Consider the following 22,217-nt stretch of genomic DNA (forward strand, 5'->3'; position numbering starts at 1 on the left):
AGATATAGCGTGATTTGTTTAAGTTTTTCATTATTGTATTTTCTTTGACATGATTTATCCAAAACACAGGTTTAATATTTATAACCATTTCAATTTTTTTAATTTAGATACTTTCTTAAACACAACCGAACAAGATCAAATTTAAGAGAGAGAAGAGGGCAATAATAAAAAAGTTGGAGAGAGAGATATGGGGAGAGGGAGAGAGATAGAGAGAGAATAAGGAACAAAGAAAGGACGGTGGGTGAGAGAGAGAGAGAGAGAGAGAGAGAGAGAGAGAGAGATAATTAGAGGGGGGGAGAGAGAGAGGAAATAACAAAGGCACAGAGAGATAAATGTGGAGAGAAAGAGGGAGTGACAAGGGAGAGATTGAGAGAAAGTGAGGTAGAGAGGAGAGGAGGGAAGAGAAGAGGAGAGGAAGGAGATAGGGAGAGCATTGAAAAATGTAATTAGGTTCATTCTTCATAATGACTCATGTACTCTTGATATTTTATATTTGATGTAAAAAGAAAAAGGAGAAAAATAGTTATTGTTTTATAAGCATGGGTTTCATGCTCAAGTTAATTAGGTCAAGCATGTTCTTCATGGTTTTAGGTCTTTTCAAGTCAAAATATTATTTTTCATAAATCAACAGAGTCATTGTCATGTACATAATATTGTATTGGGCATTTTGAATCAAAAGAGAAGATTTATTTTTGTGTTTAAAGTGTCAAAAGAGTCCTCCAAGACCAAGTCGGCCTATCCTGAAAAACTCATACTAGGAAGGCCTATTCGACCACATGGAAATTTATATATAGAAGTGAAATTTGTCTTCATTTAACACAATTACTTAGTTCAATCTACAATAGAAACAATAAGAAAGGAACTGTGAAGAGACTACAAGAGAAGAAGAAACCATAGTGAGGGAAAGAAGACCTAATTCTTAACAATTTCTGCTCACACGGGCAAAAAGGACAAGGGTTTTCGAATTGTTGCAGGGTTGAAAGTTACAGACCTAGTTGCAAACCTATAGTTGAGGGACGAAACCATGATCTGACCAACAAAAGAGAAGTTTGAATTTCATTGACTTTATTCACTTAATCTTATGTGAAGAATAATTTCTTGGAAGGATGACTTGGTGCTTGGAGGGAATCTTTGTCTTGGTCTAGAGGTCTTGAAGGTCTCATTTTGTCTTCATTATATTAAAAGAAGAGAATTCTACTTGGTTTTTCCCCTAAGAGGGGTTTTTCTCTAGTTGAGATCTTACATATTGTGTTCTATTGTTGTTGTGATATTCATGTTCTTTATGGTTTGATAGTTTCTTGATGAAAATAAGACATAAGAAGACAATATAATTAAAAATTATCACAATTTTTTATCAAAGTAAGAAAATATTTTATGCCTTTTGATTTTCTAATGGAGAGAAGGGGAAGAGAGAGAGAGGGAGACACAAAAAAGGAGGGGAGAGTGAGAAGGAGAGAGGGATTGAGATAATGAAAGAGTTGGAGGGAAGAGGGAGAGAGAAAGTGATGGGGGGAGAGATAGAGGGGTGTGGGAGAGAAAGGGAGGGAGAGGAAGGAAGAGAAGACTCAAAAGAGAGAAGGTGAGAGAGATGGAGTTTGAGGGGGAGAGAGAGGGAGGGAAGAAGAACGATGTAGAGGGAGAAAGGTGGAGAGAGAGAGGGAGTGACAAGGGAAAGATGGAAAGAGAGTGAGGGAGAGAGGAGGAAAGAGAGAGAGAAGGAGAGAGAAAGAGGGAGGGAAGGGGAAGAGAGAGAGGGAGAGGAAGCGAAAGACAAAGGGAGATATATATATATATATATATATATATATATATATATATATATATATATATATATATATATATATATATATATATATATATATATATATATATATATATATATATATATATATATATATATATATATGGAGATAGAGTGTATGTGTTTGGGGGTTGAGATAGAAAAAGGTAATAAGAATGAGACACAGATACAAACATATATATTAGATAGTATTGTGTAACCAACCTAGATCCAAATTATCCCCAAATCTATCAAGTGTTGAGATTCGATCCAACTTAAATTTGAGAGATTTGGTCCCTCTCAGTGCTTCATAGATCAGGGGTAAAGATGGATCTAAAATATCAAGTGACGAAAGTTCTCAATCTACAAAGTACTTATTATATATCTATATATATATATATATATATATATATATATATATATATAATGGAAATTTATGATCACAATGGGAAATTATTTCTAATATTTATTTTATTAAACTAATTTAATAATATAGTATTTTTTTTTTAATTTTTAAATAATTTTAAATTATTTATGTAAATGTAATTTATAATTATATGAGTTAAATTAGTTTTATATTTATTGCCTAAAATGTTTGTAGGGTGAAATTTAATTAGTTATTTATGTGATATGAATTATTATGTAAACCAAAAGACGGAAGGTTCAAATCCCCCAAAGTAGCCTGGTCTATGGAGAGGATAATTGGTAGGCCCCAGGTATAGTAGTTCTAACTAAAATTAACCCCATGTCATACAAGTAAGAGAATGATCGAGTTGTTAATTCCGAGTATATATATAGATATATATAATTTATATAATTGCTTGACTCTCAAATTAATAAAGTTATAGTGAAAAGATAATAATTATATATAAGTTTGAGTTAGTCATTTGATGGGTTTACTGATTGTCCATATAATGAAGCCTATTTAAAGGTATGGGGAATATGATGCAATAATATGAGCTTAGATTCATCATAACTCTTTATAATATCAGCCTAGATCCATCTTAGCACCATATCTATTAAGCACCGAGAGAGATAAATATCTTGAGGTGAAAACCTATTTTTTTAGTGAAAAATGTGAGGAAAGGTTTTCACCTTGAGAGATTTGATCCCTCTCAACACTTGATAGATCTAGTGTTAAGATGGATGTAGGCTGGTTTCAGTCGTGTCCGGTCATAAAAAAAATTGTTGAACATCTAATTATTTTGATCATTCTAGATATGCTAAATATTTCTAAGATTAATTTGCTCAACTTAATTCAAAATTTTCTTAGTTACCTTAGTTTGCTGAGATGAAAGAGAGTGTTAGTAACTTGAATGATGAAAAATGATGAAATGCAAATTTTGAGTGCAAAGTGTCAATGTGACAATTTTGATAGATAGAAAATGTGAATACTAAGAATATAATCAATTACAAACAATCTTCATTGCAATAAATTGGAAACTATTTTCTTATACTATTCCTATTGTCACACCTATTAGTTTTTCCATTTTCTCATATCAATTATATGAAAATAATAGTTGGAATCATAGACCATTCAAATATTTAACTCGAGCTGTTGTAGTAAACAACATACCTTGTATCTATTGCTCTCCAATATTAATATTAGTTTTATCCAAATTCAGTCATTGTGACTTATGGAGTGTTTTTTTTTTTTTTTTTCTAGTTAAGACTAACCTAAGTACCCACGGGGATTTGAACCGGTGACCTATCACAAGGAGTGCCTTAACAGTGCACCCATTCACCATCAATCCAAAGCCCCGTGGGCGTGACTTATGGAGTGTTAAACCCCAAATAATTTTCAATTGTAAATATTTTCTAACAATGTTGAATGATGGAAAATGGGAATAATAAAAATGTACTTAGTTATAAATAGTTTATAGTTTCAAGAAGCAAACATTTGTGGTAAACAAACATTTTATTTTGGATGAAAATTCAAGTATTGTATTTATGGTTGAATAATTTCTATGTGCTTACACTGAGAGAGAGTGTGTGTGTTTTGGGGGTGAGAAGGAGAGACAAGGCGAGATAGGGATATAGATGGGGAGAGGGCAGAGGGAAGAAGAGAGAGGCAAAGACATGGAGGGAGGAAGAGATATAGATATGGAGAGAGAAATGTTAGAGAGAGACAAGGAGGGGAAAGGGAGTGAGGGAGAGAGAGAGAGAGAGAGAGATATGGAGAGAGAGTGTGTATTTTTAGGGGTTGAGATAGAGAGATAAAGAAGGAAAGACAATGGGAGATAGAGATATAAATGGAGGAGGTAGATATGTGCTTACACTGAAATCAATGCACACTATTAATATAATTATTTTGAAATTAATGTATATCATAAATCTTATTGGGTCAAATAAAAAATAAACATCTACACTAAAATCTCTCATCTAGTGCAAACAATCAAATAGGATTAGAAATCAACATCTATACTAAAATCAGTGCATCTAGTCAAAGAAATAAACTAGGATTAGAAGCCAATATCTACACTGAAACCAATGCATCTAATGCAACCAATCAAATATGAGTACAAATCCAAAACTATGCTGAAATCAATGCATCTAGTGTAAGGTATTAAATATGATTAGAAATTGACATCTACACTGAAATCAATGCATACAGTGAAAGAAATAAAAAAAGGATTAGAAATCAATATCTATACTAAATCCAATGCATCATGTGCAAGCAATCAAGTAGGAGTAGAAACCAACACCGACACTTAAATCAAAGCATCTAGTGTAAGGTATTAAATAGAATTATAATTTGACATCTACACTAAAACCAATGCATATAGTGCATGTGATCAAATAGGATTAGAAATCAGCAACTACATTGAAATCAATACATCTATTTTAGTGAAAATATAAAATATCCATGACTTTCTAGATCTAGCTTCTATGTTTGTATGTCTTTGTGAGACTCTTTCTTATTCCCTCTCTCTCCACCTTCCATTCTGTGTCTATCTCCCTCCCCCTATTCTTCTCTCTCTTCCCCTCCCTCTCCCCCCCATCTCACTCTATCTGCCTCTCCCTAACTTTCTCTATATTTCTCTTCTTTCCTCTTTCTGCTTGCCATTTACATTTATACCTCCCTCTATCTCTCCTTATTTGTCTCTCTATCTCAACCCCCTAAACATATGCCACTCTCTCTCTCCCCCATATCTATCTATCTATCTATCTATCTATCTATCTATCTCTCTATCTCCCATCTTTCCCTCTTCCTCCCTCCCTCTCTTTGCCTCTATCTTCTATTCCTTACCCCACCCCATCTATATCTATATCTCCCCTTGTATCTCCTTCTCTCCCACAAAACATACACACTCTCTCTCCATATCTTTCTATCTCTCTCTCCCTCCTTCTTCCTCTCCCTCTATCTCTACACCTTCTCTCTCTCTCTCTCTCACTGACTCTCCATCTCTCCCTTGCCATTCCCCCTCCACCTTTCTCTCTCTATGTCTTTCTTCCTGTTCCAACTCCATCTCTCTCCAACTCCTTATCCCAAATATGCTTGTGGAACTTTTCCATAAAAAATCTTTTACCTATTTGTTGTTTATGGTACACGCGTTCAAGCAAATACCCCATTTACTAAACCATTTGTTATTTTGTTGCATCCAAGTTTTTTTGCTCGTGCACAATCTATCATTAAAGACAACCTTATACCATCTACCCTCTTCTATTTTCTCAATTTTTTTTAAATACTTTATGACCGGCACCATAGAAATTGCTTCAATAGGAGTAGTCCCTGTTTCACTTAGCAAGATATCATAACGAACTACACTTTTAATCTTAAATTTGTTTGTATTCAAATGCTTCTGAATTTTCTCAATTTGTCTCCGCTACATGTCGGATGTACTGTTGGCCCATAGTTCACAACCATAGAGAATTACTGGAATCACTAGAAGCCCAAAAGTAGTTTGAGTGGTTTTCCAGTCCCATAACTCCCTCTCTACACCTATTTTGAAAAGCATAAAATGCTTTCCAATCCCCCAAAGTTCTTTTCTTTCTACAACCATTCCATCTTAGGTTTTTTTTGAAGTGAATTCTGAGGTATTTGTAGTCCACAACTTCTTCCAGAATGTTTCCTTCAAAGTAGAACTTATGTTGGTTATGTTTTCTTCTCTTAAAGAAGACCACTATTTTCGTTTTGCTCGTATTGACTTGCATCCCCACATTTATACAAAAATACTCAAGGGATAGTAAGTGCTCTTGCAAACCAAGAGCCGATTTAGCAATCTGAATAAGGTCATCTGCATGCAAAAGAATCCTTATAACAAACTTGCCCAAATAAATGCCATCATCCCCTTGTGAATTTAACCACTCCTCGAGCTTGTCTATATATAAACCAGAAAGGGTAGGAGATAGTGGGCAACTTTGCTTGACCCTGATATCACTTCTAAGACTTTTAGAAATGCTTGCTGAAGTTCTAATTTTGTATTTCACCTCTTCATACAGCCTATGCACAACTACTCTCAAATGTTTAGGAACCCCAAGTTCCTTCATTTTGTGCCAAAGCTTATCCATAGGAACCAAGTGAAACACTTTTTCTGAAAACAACAAAGAAATAGAAGACTTCTTCTTTTTTCTCCCACACTTTGTCGATGATGTGCCTTAAAGTTATCTAATGATCAACTGTGGAATGTTTAGGCCTAAAACCTACTTTGCATTTAGTATGCTTATCTCTTTCTTCTGCCCACTTGCTAATTTTGTTTTCTAGCATGCTTCTAAATAGTTTTTCAAACAAAGGGTTTATCATGATCGTACTATAATTGGAGGGATTATTCACATCATCGCTCTTGAAAGGAGGTATTGCCAAACTAGTTGTCCAATCTATGGGGAGCCCTTGTTGTATGATGTTTTTGAAGATTCTTGTAATGTGAGATGCAAGAATCTTTGAGGCCCACTTTAGATATTCTGCTTGGAGTTTAGCTAAGTCTTTCGTTTTTCCAACACCCAACTTCTTGATACCCATCTCTACCTCTTGTACCATGAAGAGTTCAGTATCAATGTTGACCAAGGGGGGAGGGTCAACCTCCGGAACTTGATCAGTCAAACCATTTAGAAGTTCTAATATTATTTCCAATTTGTATCTTTTTTGGTTGGAGTTCCTTCCAAAATAATTTGGGATTACTTTTCCCCATGAATATTAGCTCTTCCCTCCTTAAAGCCATGAAAATAGCCTTTTCATTTCTTAATAACTACTTGTAAGCTTTGGTTATCCTTGTTTTACTCTTTCCACATTCTCCTTGCCTTTTTGCATTCCTTGTCAAACCAAGCATTAACCAGAAAGAAATTTGCTTCAAACTTCTTAATTTTTGTTCTTTTACACTTTGCAAGTGTGCATTGAATTAAATTTGTTAATTGATGACTATGAACCCTGTGAATTGTAATTTTCTCCTTCTCGAACAGCCTCTCTAGCGTCATTTTGAAGGTATTACAATTTTCTGGGGTCAAAATAATTCTGTTCTATGGGAAATTTTGTTGGACATGCTGAATTTTTTACTCTAATTGTTTCTTTCCAATCCAAGAGAAACATAAATAAATTGGCTTGTGATCTAATTTCAAGTCTCACAGCTGATATCCAATCAAAACTTCCTCTATTTTCTAACACAAAGCATGTGAGCAAATTACATAATCTACCACACTTGCTCCATTATAAATACTAAAAATATTAAAAAAATAGTAATCTTCAAATAATTAAATTAAATATATTTTTAATGAAATTACATATATTTCTAATATATTGTAACGATAATTATTTAGTTTTTTAATAAACTTTCTCACTTTTTATTTGAAAATGCATATTTCATTGTGCAGTTTATTTCAAAATTTAAATACATTTAAAATAAATTTTGGTTTTTAAAATTTATTTTTCCACATGAAATTTTGGTTGATTATTTTGAAATTCAAAATGTAGGTTATTTCAAAATTTAAAAGTTTTAAATATACTTTTTATCTAATTATATTCTCTTTTCATAAACGTATATTTTCTTTCAGTGATGTATTAGTATTTTTATGGAGTAAATGGTTTATATTAAATTGAATCATACTTAAATTATTATTATATTTTTTATTGAAATTGATAATATCACATATTTAAGTTTTATATCATAAAAGAATTTGTATTGTGGTTAATTTTGAACAGAGATTTTCTCATAAAAAAATTAAAGATATGGTTTATTATGTTTAGTCTACATTTTATAAGAAAATATAGATAAAATATTTATTAAGACTTAAAACAAAATCTTTGCATTACTTATAAAATATAGATAAAATATTTATTAGGACTTAAAACAATATCTTTGCATTATGAGAAATGGAAGGAGTATCTTTTTATTAGAATATTTTAACGTTACAATGGCCATCAATCAATTTATATTATTTTCAAAATTAACAATTTCAAATTTATTCTTCTATAAATATTTAAGGGTTTGTTTTAGTTAATAGATTCAATAGAAACTATAAATACATACCGAGAACTTGTCTCGTATTATGATATTCAATTTGTGTGATTTTAGATATTTAATAATTTGTAATAGTTTAATATTTTTTGCGAAAGACCTTTGATAAAAAAATATGGGAAATAGGGGGTTACACATTTAACAATAGTTGAACACTTCGCAGAAATTGTTGATGGACATTCCTGGCTATAACATTTATTTTCTAGATGCTTTCTAATAATCATCATCATTCTTGGCTATAAAATGCTTTTATGCTTTTTATGCTTTGTGCTTGCAAGTAACCTTCTATTTTTATATTTTTATGCAATTTTATAGTATAGGATATTTTTGGATATGGCTATTTCTTAAATATCTTATCTTTTATATCATATTTATAAACTATAGTCATGGTGTTATTTAATAAAATGTGATTGCGATTTTTTAAAATTTTTGTTAGCTTTCTCTCTAAAATATATGTAATGTTAATAAACAAATTGGAAAAATAATTAACTATAATAATAAAATTCATAGAGATTAACATGTCACACATATTTATAAAGTCTACAATGCCAATCAGCAGAGAGCTACAACAGTTGTTGACTTTCAGATAACATTATTTATAAGCTATGAGCAATCGTGTTGCTAATCCATAATTCTAGTAAAAGATTTAACATCTCACAAACATATTAAAAAAGACATTCATAACTTTAATAAGCCAAGTAATTTAATAAAAATATTATATAAGTAATCTGGGAGCTCTACATAGTTGACAATGAGTATTATCCAAAAAAAATTGTTATTATTATGTGGACTATGTATTTTTCTAACCCTAGCATGCCAGAAATATTTATAAAGCTTCTTATGATAGGTAGCAGAGAGCTACAATAGTTGTTGACTTTCAAATAACATATTTATTTATAAGTGATATGACAATAATGTTGCTAATAAAAAAATTGTAGCATCCCCTGGTAACCTGTAGATATTTATTTAGATATTTATTTATTACAGCTAAAAATATTATGATACTTTGCAAACCTTGGGAAGATCAAACAATAATAAGGAAAATATTTTTTTTTTCTATGAAATATATTAAAGTTATGCAAGGATTATGAATATGTCATATCAGAAAGTAATGTTGAAAGAGTCTCACACTTAAGGGTGGTTAGACAGTATGGGAGAGGGGATTACCTACCTATAGCTTCTCCTTGAGAAAAGAAAGTTCTCACGAAAAGGGAATCGGAGAGGGTAGAATGGACTGGAGGTAACCTAAAGGAGAAGAACTGCAAGATAATGGAAAAATAGAGTACATAATTCATGCTTGTTGATTAGGTGAATATGTGTGAACAATAAACTCACTTACAACAAAGTCTGGTTGGGACTAGATAGTCACTGAAGTATTTCTTCGTGCAATATTGTCTGCGAGAAAACCCTACTGTGAAGATAGTTTGGGAGAGACACAGTAATGACACTCGTCTCGACTCATTGGGTGGAGAAATATTACTTTCTAGGTGGCGATGTTATCGTTGTGGAAGTTGTTTAAGGAAATAGGTACTATATTATGTTGATTATTGTTACTTTCTTTAACCCAAGTATCATTGCTAAATGAACAAAGTAGTTATGCATGAGAAGTTAGATGTACTATTTTAAATAATTAATGTTAGCTCTATTGTTTCTGTGAAATACTTGGGCAGAGATCCATTGACAGATGTGCTCATTCGAATGGTTAGCCCAATGAAAAATCAAGTCTACATATATATTGTAGTAATTTGAGTGAATAAGGGCAACGGTACAAAGACAAGTCATGTGAAATACTTAGGTAGAGATCCATTGATGGATGTGCTCGTGCGAATGGTTAGCCCAATGAAAAATCAAGTCTACATATATATTGTAGTAATTTGAGTGAATAAGGGGAACGGTACAAAGACAAGTCATTAAGATAGAACGAAACACTCTAAGCCTTCGTTTATCTGGTAGGAATTCGACGTTACTCTCCTGACCAAGCCATTACAGCAGCCTAGAGATGGTCCTTGTCCTCTAGGTATTTATCTAATCAATTAAATAAACAAAACATTGTACAAGAACCTAAATAATTGAAACCCTGAAAACGAAAAGTGCCTTACAAATCTTATAAAGAAATAGGCAAATGAAAGTACAGTTGAAGTGGCATAAATAAGATAAAATATCTTTAATTCACCCATAACATAAAAATTCCGACACCCACATATAGCTAGAGTTACCAAGATCATCGACTCTAAACATAACCATGGAAAAGGAAAACAAATATTATACGAAAACTGGAAATATTCTTATAATAATCTTGGAATCAAATTAATAAAAATTCTGCCATTAAAGAAAGAAAAATGGTAGCAAGTAATCATAGATTACAAATAAAACGTTCAAGTATAGTTTGGGAACATTCTTATTAACCAACACAACCGTGGCCAAAATTTATACAATTGTTTACTAATTATCCTCTCTGAGGTAGTCGAGCTAAGAATAAGACGACCCTGTAGAAAAACCCTGAAGGGTTACTACAAGAATCCTATTAGCTGATCAAAATAAAATGAAAACGATTCTATTTCCAGACTCTTGGTTATATAGAGAGTAGCTCTCCAAGAAATAACCATTGAACAACATATGCAAAAGAAGAAAACCTTATTATCGTACAAGCAAGAGAATTGTAGCCATACCCGGAGAAGTGAAGAAGTGGACCTTAGTATACTTTCCGTGCTGGAAATTGTACTAAATACCGGTAGAAAACTTAGGTACCTCTGAGATAGAGCATCATCTATAATGCATGAAAACCCTACCACAAAGCACAAACGCATAAAATAGAGGAAATGTGAGGAAGTGAAGAAATCCCACTTGAGTCAAAGTAATTCTACTTCTAGCACCTCGATAGCCTGACATAAGACATAACAATGAATTATCATAGTGAGTTCCTGAATATCAACCAGAGTGAAAAAGTATGGAACCGAGTGATGGGAGCTTGGGGTTGCCAAGAGAAAATAGATTTGTGCAGATAGTTGACGTCTACGGGAAGATACGATGGAGCCAAGACCCTCCTGCAAGAATAAACATTCTTAAACTCTATAAAAATTAAACCCCTAAAACGTGTACACATTTGGGGAAAGAAGGATCTACTTGTGAAAAATCAGTTAAGAAATTCAGGGTTGCTATTGTTATAGCCTGAGGTAGCGAGGTAATAGTCTGTATGAGGGATAATATCGCTTAAATCCCTAGAACCAATGAGGTATTGTTTCTCAGAATCACCATGAAACCCTCGTAGGGTGCAAAGAAAAACCCTAACGGTGACAACCAAATGAGCCCAAGAGGCGCTATTAGGGTAGGTATTTACCTTCAAACCTGAGCCCTCTCTCTCCATTGTCGATCTCTCATGGTAATCAAAGGGCTGTAGAACTAGTTTCGGATCTCGAGAGCTTAGTGCAAAGTGTAGGGTGGAAGATTAATCTTTAGAAATTTTGAGCTTCGAATTAGAGTGTGTGTAATCAGAGTTAAATGACCATACTATTGGTTAAATGCTAGTGGTAACATTACATATGTATATATCTTTATATCGAGCACTACGCCACATAGTAGAACAATTGTGCATGAATATAATAAAACCATTCACCATACATATTATCAGATATTATAATTTAGTATATGACCTTGATGCACTTATCTGTTGTAAAAAAAAAAAAAAATGTTGTATCATTTTTGTAAAATTATCTTGTGCTAAGGGAGATGCGACAATTGCTATCATAGCCACATTTCAATTCTATGGCCTATTTATGTAGCTAAGGGAATAACAAAATGTGTTGTGTTAATAGAGTGAAATAAAGAGAGATAACGAGGAGAATTGGGCCTACATCAATAAGACCAACAGTAGGAGGTGGATCAATACCATTTATAGAAACTCACCTTGAGATGTTGGCACAACTAGGGGAAGATGTTAAGAACAATAATGATGAAATATTTGAGACAATACCATAATTGAAGAATAAAATGGAAATGTTGGGAGCTAATAATGAGAGGTTGATGTAATAGTAGGAGAAAATTAAAAAATGTTGTCAGATGGGGAAAATCATCGACATCCAGCACCAAGCCCATATTTCATAAACAAGACTGAAGTACACAGGAAAAGGGGTGATAACACAAAATCATAAGAAGACCAAGAAAACCATGACGAGGAATATAATCATGTTTCAGATCATAAAGGACCTAAGAGACAAAATTTTGAGTTCTAAAGAGATTTTAAGAAAATCAAACCCCTGAAATTTGATAGTGAACATGAAGAGGTTGGTGAGGCCTGACTCATTAATATGAATAACTATTTTCAAATCTATGAATATGATGATAATCTAAAAGCTCGACTGGTGATCTATCAGCTACAAGGAAAATCCACCTTATGGTGGGAAGAGGTAAAAATAGTACATGAAGAGGTTGGTGAGGCCTGACTCATTAATATGAATAATTATTTTCAGATCTATGAATATGATGACAATCTGAAAGCTCGACTGGTGATTTATCAGCTGCAAGGAAAATCCACCTTATGGTGGGAAGAAGTGAAAACAACACAGGGAATTGAGGAACAAGAAGTAACCTTGGAAAGTTTCCAGAAACATTTTAAGGATAAATATTTAACTAAATGCTTTTATGATGAAAAATCAAAGGAATTTCATGATTTTCAGTTGGGGAAAATTTATATGGATGAGTTCATAACAAAATTTACAGCATTGATGCGACATGTCCCTTACATCTGTGAAGAAAAGGTTAAAATCCAACAATTTATTAGTGGTTTGTCAGTATTCATGAAGGAACGTTTGGAATTTGACAATCCTAAAACCATGGATGGATTTATTAGGAAAGAGAGAATATGTTACTAACTAATGAAGCCAAAGGGGGATGGAAGCAAAAAGTGGATGGAAAGGAAGGGGCTTAAACCCTGACAAAGTGTTAAAGGATCAAAGTCTATGACTTTTAAAGGGTCTTACAAGAATCAGAATAACAAACATACAGGGAGGACCTAGCAAAAGATTAAATTATTGAATGATCTAAAATCTGTTGAAAAATTTGGTAAAATAGAGCTAGAACCCACAACTAGACCTCCATTATAGTGTTGAGGATGTGGGGAATCACATTATTTTAAAAATTTCCCTTAATAGGAAAGAAAATAACAAGTAGCACAGATTTAGAAAGAACCCACAGTAGGGGAAGTTGCAAGGAGCTTTCCCAGAATCAATGTTGCACTGGAGGATCAGCAGGACAAGTACAAACCGACCATGAGGGAGTTTGAAGGAAAATTTTTCAACCAAGATGTGTCCATAGTAATTCACCTAGGGGCTAGTTTAAGTTACATAATTCCTAAGACAGTAGAAAAATCCCTTTGAAAACCACCAAATTTAAAAATATGTGGTTGGTACAACTAGCTACAGGGGCAAAAATAAGGGTGTCAACTAAGGTTGACAACCACCCTGTAGAGCTAGCAAGACATCTAGTAGTAGCAAACTTAAATGTTTTACTCCTAGGTTCGTATGAACTTTTAATTGGTATGGACTAGTTGGAAAATAATTCGTCTCTCATAAATTTTAAAGACAAAGCAAATATTTATTTGGACGAAGAGGGTATGAGGCAAGAAGTTCAAGGAGTTAAAAGACCCCTAAAATTAAGACTAGAGACCTCTTCACAATTTGCAAAACATATTAGGAAAGGATGTAAATTTTACGTGTTACAAGTGGGGTATACAAACTCGAAAGAGAATAGTGTTACTCTAGAGAATATACTCATTGTACAAAACTTTGTTGTTGTTTTTCTTTAAAATATACCTAGACTGCCTCCTAAAAGGGACATAGATTTTACCATTGAAATTGTTCTAGGAGTGGCTCCTGTGTCCATATCACCCTATCGAATGAGTGTCCCTAAGCTTATTGAAATTAAAATGAAATTACAAGGGTTACTTGACAGGAAGTAAATTCTCCCTCGTGTGTCACCTTGGGGAGCTCCAGTACGTTTTGTCAAAAAGAAGGATGGTACTCTCCGATTGTGTATTGACTATAGGAAATTAAATAAGATAATAGGGAAAATAAATACCCTTTACCCTGTATTGACAATTTATTTGATTAGGTAAAGGGGGCTACAATATTCGCTAAAATTGACCTGCGTTCAGAGTATCATCATATAAGAATTAAATAAGAAGATATATATAAAACAAATTTCAAAAACTCGTTATGGGAATTATGAATTTGCAGTTATGTCCTTTTTCCTAACAAATCCCCTGATGACATTTACGCGTCTCATGAATATTATATTTCATCAGTATTTGGATAAATTTGTATTGATCTTTATAGATAATATACTTGTTTATTCATGAAATAAGGAGGAACAAAAAAGCATCTGCAAATTATTTTGCAAACCTTAAGGGAGCACCAAATGTATGCAAAATATAGTAAGTGTGAGTTTTATAAGGAACAGATCCAATACATAGGAAATCTTGTTACTGAGGATAGAATCAATGTAGACTAGAAAATATAAAAACTATTATGGAATGGCTCATTCCTAGGAATGTGGCTGATATAAGTTATTTCATTAGGTCCGTTGGATACTATAGGCGATTTATTGAAATTATTCTAAAAAATCGCTTATCCAATTACTACATTGCAAAAGAAAGGAATAAATTTCAAATGGATAGCTGAGTCTCAAAACAATTTTGATCGGTTTAAAAATTTACTTACTACTACCCCCATACTAAGAATTGTTGACCCAAACAAGGAATTTGTTGTTTATCTAGATGCTTGTAAATAGGGAGTAGGGGGAGTATTGGTGCAGGAGGGTAGAGTTGGAGCCTATGAATCTCAAAAATTGAAGGATCATGAACAAAAGTATTCAACGTACAACATGGATTTGATAATAGTGATTCACGCCTTAAAAATGTGGCACAATTATTTACTTGGGGAATGATTTATATTGATGACAGATCATAACATTAGTTTAAGTAGCCTAATACAAATTCTTAGTAAGCACATTGGATCACTTTCTCGAGCGAGTTTGATTTTGAAATTAAACATTTAAAAGGAAATGAGAATCAGGTTGTAGACGCCTTGAGTAGGAAGTTGAACTTTGTTTATGAAATATCATTTAGTGAAGTAAGAATTGGTTTTAAAGAACATATTAGCGAGGCTACCCAAAGAGATCTAGAATACCAATTTTTATGTCAACAAGCACAAGATCCAAAGAACAATGAACGATAGCTAGGATATGATGTAAATAAAGAGAACATGTTGATATATTAAAGTAGAATATGTGTTTTCAATCAAGTAAGCATCAAGCAATTGATTCTAAATGTGTGTCAGAAAAGTCCTTACGCATCTCATCCTGGCTACCAGAAGCTCATTACTACTTTAAGGAAGGAATAGTTTTGGCCATGTATGAAAAAGGAAGTGGCCGAATATTTCGTTAAGTGTCTGGAATGCTAGTAGGTGAATATTTAACACAAGACATATCCGAATTGCTCCACCCACTCCCTATTCTAGAATGGAAATGGGAGACTATCATGTTAGACTTCATTATTGGCCTACCTAAGACCAAGAAACAAAATGACTCTATAATGGTGGTAGTAGATAAACTAAGTAAGTCTAATCACTTTATTCTGGTGCAATCTTCCTTTAAGATGATTCAAATTTCTAATATGTTCATGGAAGATATTTTCAAGTTGCATGGAATACGAAAAGTGCTAATTTCCGATAGGGATGTTAAATTTACATATGCATTTTGGAAAGATTTGTTTGAGGGATTAGGTACTCAAGTGTAGTTCAACATTGCATACACCCTCAAACCAATGGACATATTGAATGTGTAAACCAAGTGATTGAAGGTATGTTTAGAATGTATGTGATGCATCAAACAACGAAGTGGGAGGACTATATACTCTTGGTGGAATTTTCTTACAATAATATCACTGTTACACAACATTTTGTCACTGTCCATGTACTCCCCCTGTTCCTCGATCCCGGAGGACCTCTACCTTGACACTCATATGTTTCCCTACCATGAAGAATGTGTCCCTACATCCCTCTCCATCTCTATAACATTTCCCTCTTACATCATTTCCCAAGAATATTCCTTCAAGCGCAGTTTTCAAGGTTTGCGCTAGCACTCAATTTCCTCCCTGTGCCAATTTTCAGAGTCTAATACTGGGCCTAGTGCCAAATGGAGTTGGTCAGCCATTCATGACCTGTGTTGACCCTCTTTTGGCAACTTTTTAAAAATGGATTCAAAGCTTCCAGGTCTAGAAAGCTTCATGAATGGTCTGGTAAATGGTTGAGCAAGATAAAGTCGAGAGGGACTGTTTGGGCTCCTCTCCCTTAGTAAAATGGAACAAACCAAAAGGGATAAGGCCTCTCCCACCCTAAGAGGATCCATTTCCCCTCTATCAAAGCTATATAAACTCCTCATTTTACAACCTCAACTAGCTAATGAAAGGGCTAAAATAATCTCCAAATTCTAAGAGCCATATTGAGAACCTTATCCTTCTAGTTTGTGTGTTAAGGGAGAATAAGCTTATAGCATTTGGTTTGGAGCAAAGGGAAAGAGTCCTTGAACTTCAATTGTTTTGAGGGTGAACCATGAGATGCTTATAGTGGTTCTAGAACCCGAACATGCCAAAGGGAACCTACAACGTCAAGGCTTCGGTTGTATTTCTCTTTGAAGTTTATATTAATACAACTAATGGTTTATTTCCTATATCGTGTGTAATATTACATTTGATAGCTTAGAACTCCTTGACCTTTCAAGTAGATTGGATTCAATTTTATTTTGTCACGTTTTTTGTTGTTTAAGTATTCAAAGAAGAATATGTGAAAGCTCCTTAATTTCCTCAAAGACCATGCAAGAGCCATACCGCAACATACCTCACTTGAAATACAAATCAAGTGTTTCGTTAGTAAATTTTAATAAAATGTTTGCAAAAGAAAAGAAAGAAATTATTGGAGGGCCATGATATTTTATCTTCAAGAGTCGACGAGAATAGACCCTCCCTTGACCATTCCTGTAAAGGAACACACGGATTATCAATGGAAGACCTTGTAATTATTTTTTAAAGACCCTTACAATATTCCAAGGAAGGTATTAGGCTCACCTTTTGGAAGAGAAACTACTACAGTAATCATTTCAGGTTTATTCTCAGAGGTCAAATAATAGTTTTCTAGGAAGAACCCTTGTTCGAAGTTCCCAAACTCAAATGTACCAAGCCATTGCATAGATACTATGTTCGCATCGGAGTTAAAGCAACTCAACCAAGAAAAAAATGTAATGAAAAAACCTACCCTGCCAAAATTAAAATAGGAACTAGACATTTACCTTCAAATCATGATGACTGGAAGGTGTGGTAGATGACCTGAATCATTGTTATAAAGCTCTACTAGTAAAGAATTCGAATTTAACTGTTGAAGGAGAAGAAAAATCTCCAGTAGGGATTCAGGTAGCTAGAGCCATTTAGTCGTTTTTTATAGTGCAAATGAGGTCATGATGGTGAGGTTAGGGTAGGTAGTTATACTAACCAAGTGTTAATAGATCCCCTTTGTATGATTGTAGTGAGAATCGACAGTGATTAAAGTGCCAAAAAGTCTCCTCCACCTAGGACGCTATTAAAGAAAACCCTATTTGCGGACAATTACATCAAAATATATGTAACCATAAGAAGTGAAAAAGGTAAAAACATACAAATAATTCAATACAATACTTTTCAGTTTTCATATGCTAGCCACTATAGAATACTATAGCACATGCATAACCAAATTAATCTGGGTGGGAAAATAAAAATATTTAAGAGGTATGCCAATACCTAGACACATAATCGATACATAGGATGGTTGCTATGCGAATCAATTTGGAATGGGATGCATATGGGAAGTAATGAGATCAATACATAAGTTGCAAGTAAGACCACAAAGGTTTTGATAAGATTATTAGCTGTAAGTAAGGCCCTAATATTCATATTGAATATAAATTAAGTCCAAAGTTTTATATATGTGTAGGTTATAAAAAGACCATAACTGCTATATAAACAATACAAGTATAATAAATTTATATGTATTAATTTCTTGGAAGGACTTCTAGCTATTAAGACTTAAATTAAAGCTCAAGCAAAACCCAATATTTTGTATGGTAAGAAAACAAGAAAGAAAGTGAGTAATAAATAATTGTATATGTAGTTTGTAATATAAAAAGAACTTGCATTTTTATTTGAGATGATAACGTTGGGGATACTTGTGTCTATATAGAAATAAATTAAATTATTAGAGGTGAGCAAAAATATGTAACATAAGAGATAGAAAAGTATTATACCGAGATAGATAATTTGCCAAAAAAATAAAAAATAGTAACAAAGGGAGATGTGACACATGAGATAAGACCTAAGAAACATTTTTTGAGAGGAAAACTTAGTTGGAAGGTGAGGCTCCTCTATTCTCCTTCTCTAATTAGAAAATGGTTGTGAGTACAAAGAATTATGGCTTATGGAAGATGGGCTAATTTTGTACATCCATGAAACAAATTCACTCAAAATAATAGAGCCCATTTTTCTTTCGAGTGACCCAATTATACTACAACTTGATAGCCTACTAATGGCTAGGTTTGATCACCCCATCTATTAACAAGAGTTATAATATATACTAACAATGTAAACTTTGAAACGGGAAATATAAACTCAAAACGAGAACTCTGCCCAAAAAACCCCTAAAAAACATAAAAAACAGTGCTAAAAACGAAAAGTTTGTGTACTAGAATGATGGTTTTTTTTTAGGGTCAATTTTGAACATGTTTTAAAAATGGCAGTGAAAACGAATTTTTTGTGCAAAAAACAATCTAAAAATGAAAAGTGCTAATAATGGAATGATGAATTTTTTTAGGGTCAATTTCCAACATTTTAAAAGAATGCCAGTAAAGCCGAATTTTTATGTGCAAGAATTGTGCAAAAAACACTCTCAAAACTAAAAGTGTTGATGCTGGGATAACACTTTTTTTTTGAGTAAATTTTCAACATTTTGAAATAATGGTGTAAAATATATTGTTATAACTCGGAAAAACATTAAAATTTCAAAAAAATAATGAAAACATAAAATAAAAAATAAAAAAAATGAAAAAAACACAAAAGAAAGTTCTAAAAAATACCAAAACGTAAATAAAAATATATATTAAAAAAAAACATAAAATTAAAAAAAAAAATCAATCATAAAAATGTAAAAATCAAACACAAAATTAACCTATAAAATATAAGAATTAAAAAATTAAAAAAATTAAAGGAAATAAATAATAAGGAAAACATATTATCAAAAAAATAACATTTTTTTAATGTGGTAAACAATAAAAAACTTTGGAGAAACAAAAAAAATTAAAAATACGATAAAATTAAGTAAAAATAGGAAATTTTTAAAAAGCATTAAAAAAACTAAAAAAATAAAATTAAATTAAAAACAAAGTAGATTTAAAAAAATAGAAAAATAACCAAAAAAAAAAAAACTACAAAAATTAAGATCAAAAAATATTTCAAAAACCCCTAAAAAACAAAAATATGTTGAAATTAAAAATAAAATAAAAACCCGAAAAACAATTAAAATTAAGAAAAAAATACATATTTTCAAATTAAAACATAAAATAAAAACATTTAAAATAAATTAAAAAAAAACAATATATTTTGATTAAAAAAAAAGAAACATTTCAAATTTTGTATTAAAAAAATTAAAAGTTAAAATTTAAAATTTGGATTCCAAAATGATTCAAAATTTGGATTTAAAAAAAATAAAAATTAAAAAGCATTAAAATTAAAAAAAGCTAAATATATTTTTGATATTTTTTAGAATAACATTTAAAATATTTAAAATATACATAAAATTAAAAAAAAAACATTTAAAATATATATATATATATATATATATATATAACAAAATTTATTTTTTGTTTAGAAAAAACAATTTTATCGGCCACCACCCCTATGAGGGGCCGGGCAGTCGTTATTTGATTATGAGAATCGAATAGCCGCTTCCCGGCCACCCTCACTTGTGGTTGGGTGGTTCCTATCTGATTCTCGGAATCAGATAGCCACCACTCAGCCACCTGTAGGGCTGGCCGGGTGGTGGTTATCTGATTCTCAAAATCTGATAGCCACCGCTTGGCCGCTCGTGGGGGTGACTGAGCGATGGCTATCCAATTCTGAGAATCAAATAACCACCACCCGACAACCCCCATAGGTAGCTGGGTGGTGGTTATCTGATTCTGAGAATCGGATAGCTACCGCCCAACTGCCCGTGGGGGTGGCTGGGAAGTGGCTATTCGATTCCTAGAATCAAAAATCCATCGCCCAACTGCTCGTGGGAGTGGTGGCCAATAAAATTGTTTTTTTTAAATAAAGAATAAATTTTATTTATTTTTAATAAATACAATAAACATATTTAATAAATTTTATTTTTTATTTAAAAAAAAAAAAAATTGATCAGCCACTGCCACCACAAGCGGCCGGACGGTAGCTTTTTGATTCCGAGAATCGAATAGCCGCTTCCCGGCCACCCCCACGGGTGATTGGGCGGTGGCTATCCAATTTCGGATAGCAACCACTCAGCTGCCTGTGGTGGTGGCCAGGTGGTCGTTATCTGATTCTCAGCGGTGGCTATCCTATTCTGAGAATCAGATAACCACCACCTGGCCACCCCTACAAGTGGTTGAGTAGTCGCTATCTGATTCCGAGAATCGCATAGCCACCGCCTAACTGCCCATGGGGGTGGTTGGGAAGTGGTTATTCGATTCTCAGAATCAAATAGCCACCGCCCGACCGCTCGTGGGGGCAGTGGCCGATAAAATTGTTTTTTTTAAATAAAAAATAATTTTCGTCTCTTTTTAAATATAATAAACATATTTAACAAAACTTATTTTTTATTTAAAAAAACAATTTTATCGACAGGTGGCCGAGCGGTGGCTATCTGACTCTGAAAATCAGATAACCACCACCCGGCCACCCCCACATGCGGCTGAGTGGTGACTATTCGATTCTGAGAATTGGATAGCCACTGCCCAACCACTTGTGCGGGTGGCTGGGAAGTGGCTATTCGATTCTCGGAATCAAATAGCCACTGCCCGGTCGCTTGTGGGGGCAGTGGTCGGAAAAATTATTTTTTTTAAATAAAAATAAAAGTTTCATTTTTTAAAATACAATAAACATATTTAACAAAATTTATTTTTTATTTAAAAAAAAGAATCTTATCGGCCACCACCCCCATGAGTGACCGAGCTATGGCTATTTGATTCCGAGAATCCAATAGCCACTTCCCAACCACCCCCATGGGCGGTTAGGCAGTGGCTATCCAATTCTCGGAATCTGATAGCCACCACTCAGCTGCTTGTCAGGGTGGTCGGGTGGTGGTTATCAGATAGCCACTGCCCGGCCGCCAGTGGGCCGCCCCCACGGGCGGCTGAGTGTTGGCTATCCGATTCTTAGAATCAGATAACCACCACCCAGCTAGCCCCACAAGCGGTTGAGCGAAGGATATCTGATTCCGAGAATCGGATAGCAACCACCCAACTGCCTGTAGGGTTGGCTGGGAAGTGGCTATTCGATTCTCGGAATCAAATAGCCGCTGCTCAGCTGCTCGTGGTGGCGGTGGCCAATAATTTTTTTTTTTCAAATAAAAAATAAATTTTGTTAAATTTGTTTTATTGTATTTAGAAAAAAAAACAAAATTTATTTTTTATTTAAAAAAACAATTTTATCAGACAATGCCCCCATGAGCGGTCGAGCAGTGGCTATTTGATTCTGAGAATCGAATAACCACTTCCCGACCACCCCCACGGATGGTTTGGCGATGGCTATTCGATTATCGGAATCGGATAGCCACCACTCAGCCACTAGTGGGAGTGGCTGGGTAGTGGTTATCTAATTCTTAGAATTGGATATCCACCCCAAGGGTGATTAGAGGGTGGTTATCTGATTTTGAAAATCGGATAGCCACCACCTGACCGCC

The sequence above is a fragment of the Pinus tabuliformis genome, chromosome 8 (genome assembly GCF_031772625.1).
Source record: "Pinus tabuliformis cultivar Carrire ecotype Pingquan chromosome 8, CPIR1, whole genome shotgun sequence".
Taxonomy (NCBI): Eukaryota; Viridiplantae; Streptophyta; class Pinopsida; order Pinales; family Pinaceae; genus Pinus; species Pinus tabuliformis.